Source organism: Oncorhynchus mykiss, chromosome 7 (assembly GCF_013265735.2).
Source record: "Oncorhynchus mykiss isolate Arlee chromosome 7, USDA_OmykA_1.1, whole genome shotgun sequence".
NCBI lineage: Eukaryota > Metazoa > Chordata > Actinopteri > Salmoniformes > Salmonidae > Oncorhynchus > Oncorhynchus mykiss.
The window spans coordinates 28,987,139-29,009,448 of NC_048571.1; the positions used below are offsets into that span (position 1 = coordinate 28,987,139).

Genomic DNA, 22,310 nt, shown 5'->3' on the forward strand with positions numbered 1-22,310 from the left:
ATCGTGTGGAAGCTGTAGGAACTGTAAACTGGCCCCTATCTATTTTCTCTTGCCATAGACAATGCAGAGACTGGCGGATGAATACTTTTTTTTTTTTGCGACCAGGTTTTTCTTGGTATTATGAACATGCTGTTCATGTTCTGTTATAGTCACAGACATGATTTAACCAGTTTTAGAAACTTCAGAGTGTTTTCTATCCACACATACTAATCATATGCATATACTATATTCCTGGCATGAGTAGCAGGACGTTGAAATGTTGCGCGATTTTTAACAAAATGTTGAAAAAATTCAAGAGAGCCACACTGTGTTGTTACACTGGTGAGTAAAAACTCATGCTTCCTACCCTTTAACTTGTTGTCTGAAGATAAAATATCAATTTTACTCAACTGTGTCCAGTCAGCAGATGGACTAGATGCCGCTTAGGCCGCCAGTTGTGACTCCTTCAAGAATTCAGCAGAGCAAGTTTGTATGAAGGTCTGGTTATTAAATGGGTTCATAGTTCAATTTCCTCTAAAACTATCTATTGACAAACTTTGCTGCCCTGTTTCCAGTTGTCCACATGGCTGGGATAACCTCTTCAAGTAAGTAAATACATTTTGAAAATGTAAAAAAAAATCTGTATTATTAGCTAACTAGCTACAGTGCAGGCTAACTCAAATGAGCTGCTAAATGAGCTATCTAACCAACTTCACATTCTGTATAGATAGATAGCTAGCTAAGTGAATTAAATATCACCATCAACCTAGCTTCATATTAGCCATCTTGTATTTATCACTGTAAAAAAACAAACTCCAAATGTAGGTAGCTAACAGCCATGGAGGGTGAAAGGATAGCAGCCAGTGAGAGAGGAGGTTATTCTGGAAAGGGCAGGAACTTTTGTGTTGTTCCTGTCCCTAGAAGTGAGGATGGAGATAATACTAACGTAATATTCAGTGTGGTGTAATTTGACTACAATGAAGTCTGTTTCTTGTGAGGTTTTCTGTCCTCAGATAAAGAGCTCTATGAAAGCCAGTCTACATACAGTATGAAGAGGTCCCAATGAACAGCAGTGGTCCTCAGTCCTGGGGACTCAAGAGGGGCACATTTTTGTTTTTGCCTTCAAACTGCACAGCTGATTCAAATGATCAACTCATCATCAAGGTTCAAGTGGTATTTCTGTATTAATTTGTGATACCATCCTTGATATGATCATGTTATTGTCACATGCTACACATGCACATATGTGTGCCCATGCATCTATCAATCCAATGTTATCATGATTTGTTATCAGGGAGATTATACTTTAGGAGTCCACAATGAACTGGTGATGTAAAAGTCTAATAATTACATTGTCTTCCATATTCCTACAGATACCTTGTAACTGGAGATTCCTTCAAAACGATTGCCTACGGTTACCAGGTAGGGCACTGGAAGGTTGGGTGACCATGGTCATCTGGGACTGCCTCCTGGAGGAATTCAGGTGTGTGAAGGCTACCTGTGTCCTGCGTAACTTCATGAGGATGGACATAAGGACCAGGAGGGGATCTGCTGCTCGCCGCCGTGTGCCAGAGGAGAAGTCTAACAACGCAGCAAGAGAGGCAATCCGGGTGCATGAGATCTTCACCTCCTACTTCTTCAACGAGGGTGCTGTTCCCTGGCAACACCATAGACTACACTATGCACAACCAAAGTCTCTTTTAAGAGCCATTCACATTGCAATAAGAGTATTCTTCCATTTACTTAGCTATGTCAACTGCAGTTATTCCATTCCCAGTTTCTCTCCCTTTGATTTCTACTTCTCAGGTGAGGGTGCTGTTTAGGTAAGGGTGTGATGTCTGTGCAAAAAACAATACAGACTATTTTAAATTACTAATATTGAAAAAATTTAGAACAATTAGACACCCTATAACCCACACCTACACACTCATGTATCAATCTGATTGATGGATTGTGTTGTGCAGTAAGCAGGTTCAGGTGTATAACTGTGGCTCCTTCCACCTTCAAAGAATATGCAAGAGGTCCAACCATGGAGAATAGTAAGACACTTCATTATTGCTATAACTTTGTGTTAAGTGAATTTCATTCCTGTGTTCATTAACCAATTCAATTTAAATCCTCTGTCTGTTTCTAAGAATTTGTAAGGTTCTTATTAAAATGAAACAGACAGAGATCAGTCTACTTAGTAAGTAGCGTTTACTCTCGTGAGCTCTGCTGTGCACACACAAAAACATTCCTCTTATAAAATTTTAACCTATGAACATACATACACACCAACATAGGGATTTTCTCATGAGTCTCACCACAGTTTATCACCACTCAGCTGACAGTTCCAGTCTCCCCCAGATACGAGAGCTCTGGAGGGGCTCTCCCTGTCCTATCTTATCTCTCCAGAGTTACAGCCAGGTCAGTTCAAACAGGTTATTGCTACTCTCTGCTCTCTTTCTACCCCCACATACATTCCTTACTTCCTAGTTCCATGCTATATAACCCCTTCCTAATGAACAAACATTATTTAACACTACTAGAAAGACAGGGTAGAATTATTGCCAGTTATAGTTCTGTATACATTATTTAGTCATAATTCATAAAAAAATCCCACAACACTATGCTATATTGTTTGTCCTTGTGTGTTTACATGTTTTTCAGCATAAACTACTCTGCAGCCACTTAGTGTGGTGTGGACACCAGGTGAGGCCACACACCGATTCCTGTTGAACACTGTCACTTTAACTACCTTATTTTCTCAATAACAGACTCTCCTTCACTTCATCCCTCTCTCCCCTTCTCCCTAAATCCTCTAGGTTATATCAGCTGTGTCGGTGAACCCCTCCTGCAGCTGAACAGGCTACATAGAGGGCACAGCATGATCAGATGTGAGAGGTCATTTGGTCAGGTCAACAGGAAGTGTTATTAAAGAGATGCTTTACATTGAAATACAGATAGATGCAGTAGTCCCAGAGTTAATGATCCAAGGTCAGTTTATATTATACAGGAAGTATTATTAAAGAGATACTTTACATTTAAATACAGATAGATGCAGTAGTCCCAGAGTTAATGGAAGTTGGAAGTTGTCACGGCTGTTGAAGGAAGTGGACCAAGGTGCAGCATTGTGAGTGAGCATGTTCTTTTATTATAAAACCACCAGAGGTGTGGACTCCGGCCGCAAAACCTGAACCTATAGGGGAGGGTCTGGGTGGGCATTTATCCGCGGTGGCTGCTAAGGGACGCAGACCCCGCTCCACCACTGGCTCACCCCACTTTGGAGGCACCTCTGGTGCGGGGACCCTCGTCGCCGAGTCCGGACTTGGGACCCTCGTAGCGGGCCCCGGACTGGGCACCGTCGCTGCGGGCCCCGGACTGGGCACTGTCGCTGCGGACCCTGGACTGGAGACCGTCGCTGGAGGCCGTCGCTGGAGGCTCCGGACTGGAGGCCATCATTGTAGGCTTCGTGCCATGACTCCTCAAAGGAGGATTCGTGCATGAATCATCACTGGAGGATCGGTGCCATGGATCATCACTGGAGGCTTCGTGCCATGGATCATCACTGGAGGCTTCGTGCCATGGATCATCACTGGAGGCTTTTTGCCATGGATCATCACTGGAGTGGAGAGACACACAGGAGGCCTGGCTCTGGGAGCAGGCACAGGACTCACCAGGCTGGGGAGACATACAGGAGGCTTAGTTCTTGGCAGAGGCACTGGATACACTGGGCCGTGGAGGCGCACTGGTGGTCTCGAGCGCAGAGCTGGCACAACCCGTTCTGGCTCGAGGCCCACTTCCACCCGGCAAATGCGGGACGTTGGCACAGAGCACACTGGCCTGTGAATGCTCAACCGAGACACCGTGCGCATCACCCCATAGCACGGTGCCTGACCAGTCACATATTCGCCACGGTAAGCATGGGGAGTTGGTTCAGGTCTGAATCCTGATTCTGGCACACTCCCCATGTGTCTCCCTCCCAAAAATCTTTGGGGCTGCCTTTCGGGCTTCCTTTGTAGCCGTTTTCCTTCATAACGCTGACGCTCTGCTTTAGCTGCTGCCTTCGCCTTCCTCTCTGCATCTACCTTCTCCCAGGGCAGGCGATCCTTCCCAGCCAGGATCTCCTCCCACGTCCAGGATCCCTTGCCATTCAAAATGTTCTCCCACGTCCATTCCTCCTTACCACGCTGCTTGGTCCATTTGTGGTGGGAAGTTCTGTCATGGCTGTTGAAGGAAGTGGACCAAGGTGCTGCGTGGTGAGCGTGAATTGTCTTTTATTATAAAAAATTACGCCAACAAAACAAGAAAACAATTGAGTAAAGCCGCCATTGTTCCTCCCGCTGTTATGGAAAAAGCTACACACTCGGTTGATATATTATCGAATATATATTTTAAAAACTACCTTAAGATTGATTATAAAGAACGTTTGACATGTTTCTGTGGACATTATAGATATTATTTGGAATATACATCTGCGTTATGGTGACCGCTCTTTCTTGTGGATTTCTGAACATAATGCGACAAACAAACGTTGGTATTTTGGGTATAAAAATAATCTTTATGGAACAAAAGGAACATTTGCTGTGTAACTGGGAGTCTCGTGAGGGAAAACATCCGAAGATGATCAAATGTAATCGGTTAATTTGATTGCTTTTCTGATTTTTGTGACCAAGCTTCCTGATGCTAAGTGTACATAATGCTATGCTAGGCTATCGATAAACTTACACAAACGCTTGGATTGCTTTCGCTGTAAAGCATAATTTCAAAATCTGAGACGACAGGGTGATTAACAAAAGGCTACGCTGTGTTTCTCAATATTGCACTTGTGATTTCATGAATATTTGTTAGTAATATAATTTGATTGTTCCGCTATGCTATTCAGCGGTTGCTGACAAATTATCCCGCTACAGGGATAGATAGCGTCAAGAAGTTAAAGAGATGCTTTACATTGAAATACAGATAGATGCAGTAGTCCCAGAGTTAATGATCCAAGGTCAGTTTATATTATACAGGAAGTGTTATTAAAGATATGCTTTACATTGAAATACAGATAGAGATGCAGTAGTCCCAGAGTTAATGATCCAAGGTCAGTTTTGCGTTTCACCTCCTGATTGAGGACTAACAATGTTAGAATAAAATATAAAAACACAAGGCTTAAACATGCTCTCTCTCTCCATCTGTTTCTCGTCTGCAGATATGTTTTGATGTGAGAGGATGCCAACCCCCAGTCCTACCATCGCCACCTCACCTGCTTTAAAGATAACCTTTTGGGCCGACGAGAGACACTATTATGTAATTGTGATGAACTGAGAGAATATTTAGGTAGCACTGTCATTCATTAATCATGTGCTGCTTTCCCTGATCCTATGTGCTTACCTCTTTCCCTTTCTGTCTTTTACACCTCTCTCGCCACCTCCTTTTTCTTCCTCTGTTTTTATAATGCACAACATCTGTGCATTGAAGTACAGATTGAACTTGTATTTATAACATTTTTATAATGAGCTTTTCAATAAAGCGTTTCACATTCTCTACTGGTTGAAATGAAGTGTAATGTGATGAAATAGTCCACCTATCCTGTGTTTATCAGATCAATGCAGATGAAGGTCATTAGATAGAGATGAACCGGTGTTAGAGTATTTACATGATGCATAGGAAGTGTAGTGTTCTGTTTTTTAACATTATATTTCTGTATATATGAATTAACTAGTTAACTCCTGTTTCCAGTCTATTAGTTAGAATGTGTAACCAATGATGGCCCAGGACCAAGATTGGTAAACACGGTTAAAGTGTATAATTGTAATACATACATGAAGACACAGCGTCATTCAAAGACTGGAATTTGATACTCCTGGTATTGGATATGACTGAAAAATAATCTCAAAGACATTCATACCGAAACTGCACATTTATTTGCCAAGGTAGAGTACAAGATCAGTGAATATATTAAATTTACAGGCTACAATGTGGGGATCTCATGCATGGTAATAACTTCATGTATATACGACTTGCATCCTTGGCACAACATGATATTATATTCTACTCAGTCCAAATAGGCTTCATTAATGTCATTCAGGCTGTTTTGAAGTTGATACAACTGGCTGTGATAGCTGAGGTTCATATCTTGGTTCTGAACTAATATGTATACCAAACGTTTGGGTCCATACACAGATCGGCTAGATAGATAGCTACACACCCATAGGCATACAGGGATTTTAATCATCCATTGCACAATAAGCAAGAACATAGATAGCTACGTTATTTAATCTATCTGCAGGCAAATATCAGCAAAATTGTACATTCAATTTGCAGTAAATTCTTCAGCTAGCTAGATTCTATACATCCACTGTTTCACAAAACAACCGCCTGGTTTGCTGGTTGTTTCAGGAGTCCCTAAAACAACCAGAATGACAATTTCATACTCATGTCACAACACCCATAAAGCTAGCCTATCTAGCTGGCTAATGTTAGCTTATTAACTTTATGATTAAATGATTTAAAAAATGCAGTATAGTTTGTCTCTACATTAACTAACATTTCTGTCAACAGTACATGTTTTTGCATGATTCGTTATGACGTCACAATCCCATACATTTGCTTCCATCCTAGTATTTCTGTCCGCCATCTTTGATCCAGTTCAGTTCTGTGTTGGGGTACCCCTCTCTCCTAGTATTTCTGTCCGCCATCTTTGATCCAGTTAGGTTCTGTGTAGGGAGGGGTACCCCTCTCTCCTAGTATTTCTGTCCGCCATCTTTGATCCAGTTCAGTTCTGTGTAGGTGTACCCCCCTCTCCTCGTATTTTTGTCAGTCATCTTTGCTGAAGAAAGTCTAAAAGTCACTAGTGCAACAACAGCAGCCTCTCCCGGTCCTAGTGCTGGCCCGGTAAGAAGTTTAAGATGCGATGGAACGGTTGACGAAAAAAATTAATTACAGATAAAATATTTTGACTGATATTGATTTATTTAGGGCGGGCTAATTAATATTTTAGGACTCGCGTCGTCTCTGATTCCTACCCTTTAACTTTTTGTCTGAAAATTGAATATACATTATACTCAACTGCGTTACCCACTCCAGTCAGCAGATGGCGGTCTGCGACTTTAAGGCGATGCTGCTGGTGTGACGTATAATCTAGTGGACGGAACGCTTCTTTCAACAGCAGCAACAGTTAGTCAGACACTTCGGTAGCTTGCTAGACAAAATAGCCAAACCAATAAAGCTCTTTAGACGCTTTCGTGTTTATTAGTCACTGTGTTTTAAACCCACTTCTGTTGTCTAGTTAATTATCCGATTTAATTTCATGTTTACTTTGTTGTTTTTGGTCAAATAGCTGCCTGGTTAAGTTAGCACTAGCCAAGCTAGCTAACATCCCCGACCATGAGGTCACTAAGCTACTCTCCTGTTAAAGAAGGTAAAGAGGAGGAGGAAGAGAAGGATGTTACAATACAAAAACAAGTAGAGGGTGAGGCTGTTACAGTGAAAGAATAAGAGAAAGACGTTTCAGTGAAAGAAGAGAAAGATGCGTTCAGAGTGAAAGAGGATGTTACAGTAAAAGAAGAGGATTCAGTTTATGTAGTGGAAGAGAGGGAGATGACTGTCACATCGAAAATGGAGGAGGGAACTGAATATCTGGGCCCGGTTTCCAAAGGGCATCTTAAGACATCCAATGGTTCTAACGGTGAACTTAGCCATAAGATGGTTTTGAGAAACCGTTCCATGATTAACACTAGTAAGTACTGTCTTAAATACAGAGGCTCAAACTTTGCAGTTGTTGAACTGATGTGTGATGTTAAAGCGGAAATCTGCAATTGCTACATCCATATTGTGACTTTTAAATTATTTATTTATAGCCATTGATTCTTGAAGAATATAACACATGCCTCATGAGCTTAGTTCAACTGTTGTACCCCATCAGAACCCCAAATAAGCTTTTTTTACTGCAATGTTTAGAAACAATGTAGATCAACACTGTATAGCCTCAACATGGTTAAAACTATAATGTTGATATCATGGATGGTCAGTCCTTGCATCCATAGGTCTGTCTATGAATTTGAGAGTAGTTACATTTCTCCCGCCCCATCTATCATCTTATTAGCAAAACAGTGGTGAAATTATAGCTTTGTTATCGTTTGAACTGCAGATTGGTTGATTGATTGTTGTGTGGCTTTTTTTAAAGGGACAACCTAGTTTTTTAACAGAAACAAAATGGCTGCCCAGAGACCTGAATACTCATTCTAACCATACTATTTGTGATGCTTATTGGTCAAAGTATGGATATAGTTAGTTTGCCAAAAGTTTCCAATTGTCATACTACATTCGCCAAAATACGAAGTATACATGCAGAGGACACTATTTTGGTGTTTTTAGGGCCCAAAATGCATTTCTTCGGGAAATGGGCGTGGCTTCAACTATTTTCAGATTTGAAGAAAATGGCGGAAAATATGCAGCTGAAGTTCGACGAGAGAGTGGATACAAATGAACTGCTTTAAATAATTATGCCTAATGGTAAGAAAATGTTGAGCAATGAGACTTGATTACACACAGGTGGATTGTATTTATCATCATTAGTCATTTAGGTCAACATTGGATCATTCAGAGATCCTCACTGAACTTCTGGAGAGAGTTGGCTGCACTGAAAGTAAAGGGGCTGAATAATTTTGCACGCCCAATTTGTCAGTTTTTGATTTGTTAAAAAAGTTTGAAATATCCAATAAATGTCGTTCCACTTCATGATTGTGTCCCACTTGTTGTTGATTCTTCACAAAAAAATACAGTTTTATATCTTTATGTTTGAAGCCTGAAATGTGGCAAAAGGTCGCAAAGTTCAAGGGGGCCGAATACTTTCGCAAGGCACTGTAGGTCTAACAGTTTTGGTCTAGAGTGTCACCCCCTTTGAAGAGGGGGAAGCTTTCCAATCTTTAGGAATCTTGGAAGATATGAAAGAGAGGTTGAACAGGTAATAGGGGTTGCAACAATGGTGGCGGATAATTTTAGAAAGAGAGGGTCCAGATTGTCTAGCCCAGCTGATTTGTACAGGTCCAGGTTTTACAGCTCTTTCAGAACATCAGCTATCTGGATTTGGGTGAAGGGGAAGCTGGGGAGGCTTGGGCAAGTAGCTGCGGCTGGTGCGGAGCTGTTGGCCAGGGTTGGGGTAGCCAGGAAGAAAGCATGGCCAGCCGTAGAGAAAAGCTAATTGAAAATCTCGATTATTGTGGATTTATCGGTGGTGACAGTGTTTCCTAGCCTCAGTGCAGTGGGCAGCTGGGATGAGGTGTTCTTATACTCCATGGACTTTAGTGTCCCAGAACTTTTTGGAGTTAGAGCTACAGGATGCAAATTTCTGTTTGAAAGAGCTAGCCTTTGCTTTCCTCACTGACTGTGTGTATTAGTTGCCGACTTCCCTGAAAAATTGTATATCGCGGGGACTATTCGATGCTAGTGCAGTACGCCACAGGATGTTTTTGTGCTGGTCGAGGGCAGTCAGGTCTGGAGTGAACCAAGGGCTATATCTGTTCTTAGTTCTACATTTTTTGAAAGGGCATGCTTATTTAAGATGGTGAGGAAATTACTTTTAAAGTACAACCAGGCATCCTCTACTGATGGGCTGAGGTCAATATCCTTCCAGGATACCTGGGCCAGGTCGATTAGAAAGGCCTGCTTGCAGAAGCGTTTGACAGTGATGAGGGGTGGTCGTTTGACCGCGAACCCATAACGGATGCAGGCAATGAGGCAGTGATCGCTGAGATCCTGATTGAAAACAGCAGAGTTGTATTTGGAGGGCAAGTTGGTCAGGATAATATACATGAGGGTGCATATGTTTACGGATTTAGGGTTGAACTTGGTGGGTTCCTTGATCATTTGTGTGAGATTGGAGGGCATCTAGCTTGGACTGTAGGACGGCCAGGGGGTTAAGCATATCCCAGTTTAGGTCCCCTAACAGAACAAACTCTGAAGATAGATTGGGGGCAATCGATTCACATATGGTGTCCAGGCACAGCTGAGAGCTGAGGGGGTCTTTAACAGGCGGCACCAGTGAGAGTCTTATTTCTGGTGATTATTTTTTTAAATTATAAGCTCGAATTGTTTAGGCATGATCCTGGAAAGTATGACCGAACCTCTACATCACCCGAGGAACAGAGGAGTAGGATGAGGGTACGGCTAAAGGCTATCAGAACTGGTCGTCTAGTGCATTGGGAACAGAGAAGAAAAGGAGCAGATTTCTGGGCGTGGTAGGATAGATTCAAGGCATAATGTACAGACAAGGGTATGGTAGGGTGAGGGTACAGTGGAGGTAAACATAGGCATTGAGTGACAATAAGAGAGGTTGCATCACTGGTAGCACTAGTTATGCTAGGTGAGGTCACCGCATGTGTGGGAGGTGGGACAAAAGAGTTCTTTGAGGCATGTTGAGTGGGACTAGGGGCTCCGCAGTAAAATAAAACAAAGATAACTACCCTAAACAACAGTATACAAGCCATATTGACATTAGAGAGAGACATAAAGCGAGGCAAAAAGCAATCACAGGTGTTGATTGGGAAAGCTAGCTAAGACAACAATTGGTAAGACAACAGTTAATCAGCTAAGACAACAACAGGTAAAATGGCGATGAATGGGCAGAGGGGGTCAGTTAACTACACACAGGACCTGAGTTCGAGGCTGTGGCCGACAGATAAACAAAATGGAGTACGCCGATTAATGAACAGTCCAGCAGGCATCAGCTATGTAGCCAAGTGTTCATAGGGTCCAGTGAACAGCAATATACAGTTGAAGTTGGAAGTTTACATACACCTGAGCCAAATATATTTAACCTCAGTTTTTCACAATTCCTGACATTTAATCAGAATAAAAATTCCCTGTCTTAGGTCAGTTAGGAACACCATGTTATTTTAAGAATGTGAAATGTCAGAATGATAGTAAAGAGAATGATTTATTTCAGATTTTATTTCTTTCATCACATTCCCAGTGGGTCAGAAGTTTACATACACTCAATTAGTATTTGGTAGCATTGCCTTTAAATTGTTTAACTTGGGTCAAAACGTTTTGGGTAGCCTTCCACAAGCTTCCCACAATAAATTGGGTGAATTTTGCCCCATTCCTCCTGACAGAGCTGGTGTAACGGAGTCAGGTTTGTAGGCCTTGTTCTCACACACTTTTTCAGTTCTGCCCACAAATTTTCTATAGGATTGAGGTCAGGGCTTTGTGATGGCCACTCCAATACATTGACATTGTTGTCCTTAAGCCATTTTGCCACAGCTTTGGAAGTATGCTTGGGGTCACTGTCCATTTTGAAGACCCATTTGTGACCAAGCATTAAATTCCTGACTGATGTCTTGAGATGTTGCTTCAATATATCCACGTCATTTTCCTTCCTCGTGATGCCAACTTTTTTGATAAGGGCACCAGTCCCTCCTGAAGCAAAGCACCCCACAACATGATACCCCAACCCCCGTGCATCACTGTTGGGATGGTGTTCTTTGGCTTGCAAGCCTCCCCCTTTCTCCTCCAAACATAATGATGGCCATTATGGCCAAACAGTTCTATTTGTGTTTCATCAGACTAGAGGACAGTTTTCCAAAAAGTACAAGTTGCAAACCGTAGTCTGGCTTTTTATGGCGGTTTTGTAACAGTGGCTTCTTCCTTGCTGAGCGGCCTTTCAGGTTATGTCGATATAGGACTCGTTTTACTGTGGATATAGATACTAGAGGTCGACCGATTAATCGGAATGGCCGATTAATTAGGGCCAATATCAAGTTTTCATAACAATCGGAAATCTTTATTTTTGGGCGCCGAAGTACCGATTTAAAAAAAAAAAAAAAAAAAAAAAAAAAAAAATGATACCTTTATTTAACTATGCAAGTCAGTTAACCTCTCATCTGGCCAACATCCAGTGAGGTTGCAGAGCGCCAAATTCAGTTACAGAAATGCTCATGATAAAAATTCAGAAAACAAGACATATTTTACATAGGTTTAAAAATTAACTTCTTGTTAAACCAACCACAGTGTCATATTTATAAAAATGCTTTTCGTCGAAAGCATACCTAGCCCAGAACATACCTAGCCCAGAACATAGCCCAGTTGACAAATTATTACAAACAGTAACCAGCCAAGCAGAAGCGTTACAAAACTCAGAAATAGAGATACAATTAATCCCTTACCTTTGATGATCTTCATACGGTGGCAATCAGAAGACATTAATTTACTTAATAAATGTTTATTTTGTTCGATGTAGTCTCTTTATATCCAAAAACCTCAGTTTTGTTAGCATGTTTTCTTCAGTAATCCACAGGCTCAGTCAAAACAATCAGACCAAAAAAAAATCCAAATTGTATCCGTAAAGTTCATAGAAACATGTCAAACGATGTTTATATTACATTTTTTTGCCTATTCATTTTTTTTAGCCTAAATGATCTATAATATTTCAACCGGACAATAATGTTGTCAATATAAAAGGTAAACAAGTTAGGGTCCACTCGTTCAGACTGGTCTATAAGAATACAAGCCTGAAACGATTTCTAAAGACTGTTGACATCTAGTGGAAGGTATAGGAACTGCAAATTGAGTCCGAAGTCAATGGATACTGTAATGGCATTGAATAGAAAACTACAAAACCAACAAAAAAAAACTACTTCCTGAATGGATTTTTCTCGGGTTTTCGCCTGCTAAATCAGTTCTGTTATACTCACAGACACTATTTTAACAGTTTTTTAAACTTTGGAGTGTTTTCTATCCAAAGCTACCAGTTATACGCATACCATAACTTATGTGCACCGAGTAGCAAGCCGTTGAATTTGGGCATGCTTTTCAGCCAAAATTCCGAATGCTGCACCCTACCCTAGAGAGGTTAAAAACACATTCTTATTTTCAATGACGGCCTAGGAACGATGGGTTAACTGCCTTGTTCAGGGGCAGAACAACAGATTGTCACCTTGTCAGCTCGGGGGATCCAATCTTGCAACCTTACAGTTAACTCGTCCAACGCAATAACGACCTGCCTCTCTCGTTGCACTCCACAAGGAGACTGCCTGTTACGCGAATGCAGTAAGCCAAGGTAAGTTGCTAGCTAGCATTAAACTTATCTTATAAAAACAATCAATCATAATCACTAGTTAACTACACATGGTTGATGATATTACTAGATATTATCTAGCGTGTCCTGCATTGCATATAATCTGACTGAGCATACAAGCATACAAGTATCTAAGTATCTGACTGAGCGGTGGTAGGCAGAAGCAGGCGCGTAAACATTCATTCAAACAGCACTTTTGTGAGTTTTGCCAGCAGCTCTTCGTTGTGCGTCAAGCATTGCGCTGTTTATGACTTCAAGCCTATCAACTCCCGAGATGAGGCTGGTGTAACCGAAGTGAAATGGCTAGCTAGTTAGCGCGCGCTTATAGAGTTTCAAACACCACTCGCTCTGAGCCTTCAAGTAGTTGTTCCCCTTGCGCTGCATGGGTAACGCTGCTTCGATGATGGCTGTTGTCGTTGTGTTGCTGGTTCGAGCCCAGGGAGGAGCGAGGAGAGGGGCGGAAACTATACTGTTACACTGGCAATACTAAAGTGCCTATATGAACATCCAATAGTCAAAGGTTAATGAAATACAAATTACTTGTGTCATGCACCAAGTAGATGTCCTAACCGACATGCCAAAACTAGTTTGTTAACAAGACATTTGTGGAGTGGTTGAAGAACGAGTTTAAATGACTCCAACCTAACTGTATGTAAACTTTAGACTTCAATTGTATGAAACAGGGAAGCCGTTAGGTAGTCGTTACTACGCTAGCCGGGAGATGCACCTGGCTTGAGACTAACTGGTGCTAGCTTCGGGACAAGGGTGTCACCGACGTCCTGCAAAGGACGGAATTACAGACGGAATTATGACGGCAGAACAGTCGTGATGTATCGGGGGGCTCCTTGTTTACAAAGGGTCCAGGCCAATTGGAAAAATAGGTATTGTGGCTGGACTAATTTTGTTTGCTAGCCGGGAGATGCACCTGGCTTGAGGCTAACTGGTGCTAGCTTCGGGACAAGGGCATTAGCCACTATAGCCACTCCGGTGCAAAGGTCCAGAGCTTACGGCAGGAATCCGGTGATGTAATGGCTTCTAGTCGTCTTAGTGAAGTGTCTGGGATGCAACAGCTGTGTTAACCGAGTGATCATAGGGTCTACTGAGCAGGCCGGGAGATGGGCCTAGCTCAAGGCTAGCTTCGGGGCTGGGCCACTCCGTAGCAGCTAGCTAGCTGCGATTATCCGATGTAATGGTCCAGAGCTTAAGGCAGGAATACGGTGATGTAGTGGAAAAAAACAGTCCGATATGCTCAGGGTTGATATCGCGCTGTGCAGACTGGCAGGTATTATCCAGGCCAAAAGCCGGCTGGTGTCTGAGCTAAAAAGGTAAAGGCTGCTAGCAGTGGCTAACAATGACTAAATAGCTAGTATGTAATTGTTTCGCTTCTGATGGCTAGGTTCTGATGGAGGTTCTAGCTATAAGGACAAAAAAATTGCAGATTCGTATCACATTGGGTGAGGCGGGTTGCCGGAAGGTAGATTTAATTTAAAAATGGAAAGAGATTGAAATATACTGCAATATATTTCAAAGACAAAAAAACATAACATTTACAACAACAAACACGTCTTACTGCAACACCATCTTGGATTTCAAGATGACTCAGTTAAAAAACATTAGATTTAGCTAACTCTGAAATTACTTAGTATTTCTGTGCCCACCCACCAAAACTGTTTTTCCAGCGCAACATAAAGAGCCACAAAATGATACGTAGGTCGAGTGCATTTCAGAATACAAAAAAACTGTCAGACAGCAAGATCCCGTATTTAAGTTTACAAGCGTACGGTTATGACTATAACTTCCGTTCCCTGAAGGAGGGAAACTAGGTACAACATACTATTAAATTCACACCTCGCTGGAAGCCCCGCCTTCTACTGGTGATGAGCGTGAGGCATAGATTTATTCCTTAAATGTAATACCGCACTTCACCGACCCAGGAAGGGGTGGGGCCAAACAGATGTTTTACCTAATTTCCCTCCTTCAGGGAACAGTAATTATAGTATTAGGTTCTAATTTTTCAGAGTAAATAACTAATGTACACTAGAGAAGCTTAACCAAATTTAAATATTCCCGAAGGGTCGTTACAGCTGTAATTCAGACAAAAACATGTTCTCACCATCACAAGTATATATACCCCACTTTGGACACTCATTGTCTCCAATCCGTACATCTTCTGGTTCGACAGGAAGAGGGAAACAGGATACTAAACCCTTATTACTCCCTTCGGGTGATCTGACCTGACATCCTGACCTCAACCCCATCCTTTACCTAATCCACAGATGTCCATCCACTTCCCCTATAGCAATCCTGTGATCCCCTCCCATCCACCCAGCACATTCCACAGGCACTCTGTCTTTCTAAAGATCTCACGCTTTTATATACTCTGCGTCTGACCAATCATGTCTTTAATATCTCAATGTTCAAAGTTTAGCCCGAATCCAACAATAGTCATAAAGTCAGACTCCCTTTAACTTGGTCATAAAGTTACACTCCCTTTCAGTCGGTCAACTTCGGTAAAACATACTATGGGAAAATACAATCATTCCCCATGCCGACCCAAACGAATACTAAATGAAATGGCCCATGGCAGACCACCCAGACCTGACCCTACAAGATACGTTAGTTTTGTCAATTTATTCATTGTCTTTTGTTTGAAACACTCCTGTCAATGTTGAGTAAGGATGCACACCTGATTGCGCATATAGAGGACTAGTCTACCTGGCCTGCGTGCAAATGTAGGCCTATAAAATGGGCCTATTTGGGGATGTCTGATAGTATTTCTGATTGTCTTAACGCACCACCACTAATGAGTTGTGGAGCTTCTTAAATAAACATTTTCTTCACCTCAAACAGCAAGTAAACAAAGTCTAATCAAAAACAATTGCGAATGACAATAGTTCCTCAAAGTATTTTTGTAAAACATTTCCAGCTCTCACCCTTTCGATAACCACTCGGGATGAAAGGGAAAAATGTAATGCTCTGATCCAGTGGAAATGTCATAAAATCAATGATTACTTCTTATCCTTTGCACAAATAGTCGACAGCTGTGTGTCCTGAACTCACTGGAGCAGGAAACTGAGGGCCTAGAATATTTTATACAATGTTGCAAGTTTTGGAGGCCAGTTGATACAATGTTTCAAGTTTGTTGTAGACAGGCCATGTGCAGCCAATGTGATTTCTAGGATATTTATTTTTATCAGGATATTTCCTACCTGCAGAATGCAATGTTTTTAGTTGTTGGCTTTATGTAGGCTATTCTTTTTACATAGTTGGCAATGGCAATAAAAGTTACTTTTAGATTTGTAGAATTTTAATGTAGATATAATGTAGATTAATCACAGACAATAATTTTGAGATACTATTATAAATTAAATGAAACTGTTCCACGAAAATGTGCATATGAAAATCATAACTGGCACCCAGATTGGTAGAAATGGTCAGATAATTTGGCACTCCAAATAGAAAAGGTTGCCGACTGCTACTGCAGTCTATTACTAGTCTATTAGTCTATCTGTAGTCTATTAGTCTATTACTGAATTCTTCAGGAGCAGAACGGCAGAATTTAGTCCAGCAGCGGAGGGGGGAGGTTCTTCTAGTCAGGTCATATTGATGACTGGCTCCCTCTAGTCAGGTCATATTGATGACTGGCTCCCTCTAGTCAGGTCATATTGATGACTGGCTCCCTCTAGTCAGGTTATATTGATGACTGGCTCCCTCTAGTCAGGTCATATTGATGACTGGCTCCCTCTAGTCAGGTCATATTGATGACTGGCTCCCTCTAGTCAGGTTATATTGATGACTGGCTCCCTCTAGTCAGGTCATATTGATGACTGGCTCCCTCTAGTCAGGTCATATTGATGACTGGCTCCCTCTAGTCAGGTCATATTGATGACTGGCTCCCTCTAGTCAGGTCATATTGATGACTGGCTCCCTCTAGTCAGGTCATATTGATGACTGGCTCCCTCTAGTCAGGTCATATTGATGACTGGCTCCCTCTAGTCAGGTCATATTGATGACTGGCTCCCTCTAGTCAGGTCATATTGATGACTGGCTCCCTCTAGTCAGGTCATATTGATGACTGGCTCCCTCTAGTCAGGTCATATTGATGACTGGCTCCCTCTAGTCAGGTCATATTGATGACTGGCTCCCTCTAGTCAGGTCATATTGATGACTGGCTCCCTCTAGTCAGGTCATATTGATGACTGGCTCCCTCTAGTCAGGTCATATTGATGACTGGCTCCCTCTAGTCAGGTCATATTGATGACTGGCTCCCTCTAGTCAGGTTATATTGATGCTCCCTCTAGTCAGGTTATATTGATGACTGGCTCCCTCTAGTCATTTGTGTGTCTTATTTATTTGATCAAACAAGTTCAGTACATTTAGATTTTATGAAAACACATGCGGCGATTGGTAGAAAGAAAATATGACTCTTGGTTGACCAAGATGTATTTTAGTTGGGGACAGCACTAGAACATTATTTTGGTGCTCCCGAGTGGCGCAGCGGACAACATCTCAGTGCTTGAGGCTTCACTACAGACACCCTGGTTCAAATCCAGTCTGTATCACAACCGGCCATGATTGGGAGTCCCATAGGGCGGCACACGTCGTCCGGGGTAGGCAGTCATTGTAAATAAGAATTTGTTCTTAACTGACTTGCCTAGTTAAATAAAGGTTACATTTATATATATGAATAAGTGTTATGACAAACCATTTTTTACAAATCCATCAAGGCACCAACTTTGAGAAGGGTTTAAACCAATTCATGAATGTAATTGAATATAGGTATGTCTTACCTTTAATGTAATGGCATGAAATAAAATTGGCTGAATATTATACAATGACTTATCAACAGCTCTAATAATTTGCCCCCACAGGAAATCTTCACTGGCAATTATAGAATATACGATAGAGCATCAAAATCTGTTTAAAACGATTATTTTGACCTCATGGACGCCGAGTCCTTGTATTCATAGTGTAGTGAACTCAGCTGTTTACCAAACCAAGCCTCTGGGCAGCCATTTTGTTGTGGTTTAAAAAACACACACAACCCAGCAATCTGCAGTTGAAACAATATCAGAGCTGTAATTCCACCACTGTTTTGGTAATGAGATGATGATGGGGTTGGAGAAATGTAACTACAGACAGACCGACCTATGGATGCAAAGACTGACCATCCATGATATCAACATTATAGTTTTAACCATGTTGAGGCTATAGTGTTGATTTATATTGTTTCTAAACATCGGAGTAAAAAAAAGCTTATTTTGGGTTCTGATGGGGTACAACAGTTGAATTACGCTCATGAGGCATGTGTTATTTTCTTCAAGAATCAATGACTATATATAAATAATTTAAAAGTCACAATATGGATGTAACAATTGCAGATTTCCGCTTTAACACCAAAAAATTGCTCAACAACTGCAGAGTTTGTGCCTCTGTATTTAAGACAGTACTTACTAGTGTTAATCCGGGAACGGTTATTCAAAACCATCTTACGGTTAAGTTCACCGTTAGAACCATTGGATGCCTTAAGATGCGTTTGGGAAACCGGGCCCAGATATCTAGTTTCCTCCTCTTCTTCCTCCTCCTTTTTCGATGTAACAGTCATCTCCCCCTCCTCCTCTTTCTCTCCATAAACTGCATCCTCCTCTCCTTTTACTGTAACATCCTCCTCCTCTTTCACTCTGAACGCATCTTCCTCTTCTTTCACAGTAACGGCCTCGTTTTCTGTGATATCCTCCTGTTCTTTAAGAGGAGAGTGTCTAGCAAGCTACCGAGGTGTCTGACTAACTGTTGCTGCTGTTGAAAGAAGCGTTCCATCCACTCGATTATACGTCACACTAACAGCATTGCCTTAAAGTCGCACATCTGCTGACTGGAGTGGGTAACGCAGTTGAGTAAAGTGTATATTTAATTTTCAGTCAAAAAGTTAAAGTGTAGGAAGCATGAGTTTTTACTCACCAGTGTAACAACACTGTGGTTAGACTTAGTTGGGTTAGACTTACTGAGTTGTAGTCACAATCTGGTTTCCTATAAGCACAAACTGTTATGTTTTTGCGTCATTACATATTGATTCACTTATTTCCGGATATCTTCTAAACTACTAATGCACTTTATCTCAACGTCATATGGAGGATCTACAGAGTTTGTATGCTTGCTCAGTATCTTGCTCAAGCTTTCAAATGTTAGCCACGCCTTATGCTTTCCATGCACTGTGTGGTTGTGTTATCTAGTGGGAACCCGTTAGCATGGTAGGCTCTGGTGCCTTCTTGCAGTGGGCACAAAACGAAAGAGAAAATCATACGTGCTTGCTCCTTTTTGTTTTGTCAGCTTGTTCGATATGGATGTTACGTTTGATACCGTAGTTACGAGGCATGCGTCAAAATCGCTAAGCAGTAAACTTCAAAGCAGTGTTCCTGAAGCCTGTATCACTTTATAGGCAGCACGTGATCAATGACGTCTGAAGCTTCATTTCATCAAACAACCACCTGATTGATTTGGTATTGGGCTTGTTCGACACTGCAGGCGACTGCCAACTGACTGATCTACGCATCACCTTGCATCATAAATAACTACTAATTATTATTTATAAATCAGTCAGCAAGTCACCATTTACCTACAATGCAGCATGGATTTTATGCAAAACGAATAGGAAATATAGTCAAGGCGTTGACAAGGTTGATTTAGAATTGGAATAATAATTGTGTCCTTCAAACTTTGCTTTCGTCAAAGAATCCTCCATTTGCAGCAATTACAGCCTTGCAGACCTTTGGCATTCTAGTTGTCAATTTGTTGAGGTAATCTAAAGAGATTTCACCCCATGCATCCTGAAGCACCTCCCACAAATTGGATTGGCTTGATGGGCACTTCTTACGTATCATACGGTCAAGATGCTGCCACAACAGCTCAATAGGGTTGAGGTCCGGTGACCGTGCTGACTACTCCATTATAGACAGAATACCAGCTGACTGCTTCTTCCCTAAATAGTTATTGCATAGTTTGGAGCTGTCCTTTGGGTCATTGTCCTGTTGTAGGAGGAAATTGGCTCCAATTAAGCACCGTGCACAGGGTATGGCATTACGTTGCAAAATGGAGTGATAGTCTTCCTTCTTCAAGATCCCTTTTACCCTGTACAAATCTCCCACTTTACCACCACCAAAGCACCCCAGACCATCACATTGTCTCCACCATGCTTGACAGACGGCATCAACCACTCCTCCATCATCTTTTCATTTTTTCTGCATCTCACGAATGTTCTTGTTCGTGATCTGAACACCTCAAACTTAGATTAATCTGTCCATAACACTTTTTTCCAATCTTCCTCTGCCCAATGTCTGTGTTATTTTGCCCATCTTAATCTTTTATTTTCTTTAAAACAGTCTGATATATGGATGTTTCTTTGCAACTCTGCCTAGAATGCCAACATCCCGGAGTCGCCTATTCACTGTTGACGTTGAGACTGGTGTTTTGCGGGTACTATTTGATAAAGCTTCCAGTTGAAAACTTGTGAGGCGCCTGTTTCTCAAATTAGACACTAATGTACTTGTCCTCTTGCTCAGTTGTGCACTGGGGCCTCCTTCTATTCTGGTTAGTGCCATTTTGCGCTGTTCTGTGAAGGGAGTATTACACATTATTGTACGAGATCTTCAGTTTCTTGGCAATATCTCGCATGGAATAGCCTTAATTTCTCAGAAAAACAGTAGACTAACGAATTTCAAAAGAAAGTTATTTGTGTCTGGCCATTTTGAGCCTGTAATTGAACCCACAAATGCTGATGCTCCAGATACTCAAGTAGTTTAAAGAAGAATAGTTTTATTGCTTCTTTAATCAGAACAACAGTTTTCAGCTGTGCTAACATAATTGCAAAAGGGTTTTCTAATGATCAATTAGCCTTTAAAAATGATAGACTTGAAGAATATAAAACATTAAAATATAGAATATATTTTGATTTGTTTAACACTTTTTTTGGATACTACATGATTCCATATTAGTTATTTTATAGTTTTGATGTCTTCACTATTATTCTACAATGTAGACAATAGTTAAAATAAAGAAAAAACATTGAATTTGTAGGTGTGTCCAAACAATTGACTGGTTCTGTGTATGCATTGTGGAGGAGAACTGATCCTAGATCTGTACAAAGGCATAACATCTACAGCAGGAACAACTGTCTGTGTTAAAAAGGCCCAGCTGGATTGAATTGAGATATTTAAAATTACACATTTGAGTCTGAAATGATTTGTAATATTTTTTTAAAGGAGTAGGGAATTTTTCACAATTAGGAAATAATATTTCATATTTTACTCATACCTCAACCAGCATTGTGAATGGTGTCTTAGGCAGTGATATACTAGACCATGGCAGTAAATCTAAAACTTAGGTGTTTTTAGTCATGCATGAAAGGTCTGTGGTGGTTCTGTGGTTATAAGTTACTGACGTTGGAATACATTTCTGGCCATGCTGGCAGGGTCTGAATCAAACCTAATGTCCACCTGGTACACTGGCAGGATCTGAATCAAACTCAATGTTAAGGGGAGGGAAGATTGGTGAAGAGGGTGATGATTATTGTTGTTCTACTGCCTGATTGTTGTGCAACAACACTGTTTACAAAAGCTTTGTTAAAGAACAAGAAGGACCACACACTGTTTACAAAAGCTTTTGTTAAATCAGCACAACAGTTTTCAGCTGTGCTAACAATTACAAAGGGGTTTTCTAATGATCAATTAGCCTTTTAAAATGATTTTTTTGGATTAGCTAACACAACGTCCCATTGGAACACAGGAGTAATGGTTGCTGATAATGGGCCTCTGTATGCCTTTCATAATAAATCAGGTGTTTCCAGCTACAAAAGTAACTTACAACGTTAACAATGTCTACACTGTATTTCTGATCAATTTGATGTTATTTTAATGGACCAAAAATTTAATTTTTGAGCAAGGACATTTCTAAGTGACCCCAAACTTTTGTAAGATAGTGTACATTGCTATACCACAGGTATTGCTATACCATGTAGGAGCAGTATAGACCTAGTCTGTTCATTATATACATCTACATAATGTATTGTTACGCCTTGTAGGAGCAGTATAGACCTACAGTAGCTACCTACTTACTTAGATTTAGTATGACTCAATGAAACTGCCTTAAATGTGCTGTAGTAAACCTTTTTTTATTCGCACTAATCAATCAACACATTCAGGTCTTTGTATGTCTCAATATATTATTATTATTTAATTAAATCCATTTAAAATAATATTTGTCTGAAAATAAAATATGATCCTTAACTGCGTTTCCC

General features: G+C 41.0%; 1 long non-coding RNA gene across 1 annotated transcript; it reads left to right on the plus strand.

Moving 5' to 3' along the window:
* Positions 1-207: 207 nt before the first annotated feature.
* Positions 208-5,099, plus strand: LOC118965280. The gene is made up of 2 exons (XR_005052564.1): positions 208-2,670; positions 2,784-5,099. It is a non-coding gene; the product is annotated as an uncharacterized LOC118965280 (long non-coding RNA).
* Positions 5,100-22,310: the final 17,211 nt, after the last annotated feature.